Source organism: Corvus brachyrhynchos, unplaced genomic scaffold, assembly GCF_000691975.1.
Source record: "Corvus brachyrhynchos isolate BGI_N302 unplaced genomic scaffold, ASM69197v1 scaffold46, whole genome shotgun sequence".
Lineage (NCBI taxonomy): Eukaryota > Metazoa > Chordata > Aves > Passeriformes > Corvidae > Corvus > Corvus brachyrhynchos.
Window position 1 is genome coordinate 4,885,410 of NW_008238838.1, and position 399 is coordinate 4,885,808.

The 399-nt window shown below is 58.6% G+C and overlaps 1 protein-coding gene across 7 annotated transcripts in view; it reads left to right on the plus strand.

Annotated features, from left to right (window-relative positions):
- Window positions 1-399, plus strand: part of NECTIN1 (nectin cell adhesion molecule 1) — a 49,930-nt gene that overhangs the window by 42,800 nt on the left and 6,731 nt on the right. The gene's annotated exons all lie outside the window — the stretch shown is intronic.

Genomic DNA, 399 nt, shown 5'->3' on the forward strand with positions numbered 1-399 from the left:
TCCCTGAATCCCTCCTGGTCACCCCAGGTAGACCAAAGGAGGCTCAAGAGAAGCGGCAGCTTGGGGCTGGAAAGGGACAGCTTGGAGAAGATAAAGGGAAGGAAGGAAACGAGGATAAGCAGGAGGAAAATGGCATTTCTACAAAGCCCCCTGGACAATCCTGTTGCTGAGGGTCTCCCTGAGATGAGGAACTCTGTGGGTGAGGGTGCAGCACACACACACCCGGGTGCCACGTGTGCAGGGGGCTGCTCCGGTTTGCCTCTATCCCTGTTTCCCTGGTTTTCCCATGCTGGAAGCAGCCCTGTAGTTCCCCTGCCGTAGCTGAAGCCCTCCTAGGTGAGTGTCTGCAGCAGCCCCGGCCGGAGCAGATCCGCAAACCCTCTCTCTTGCGGGGGTCTC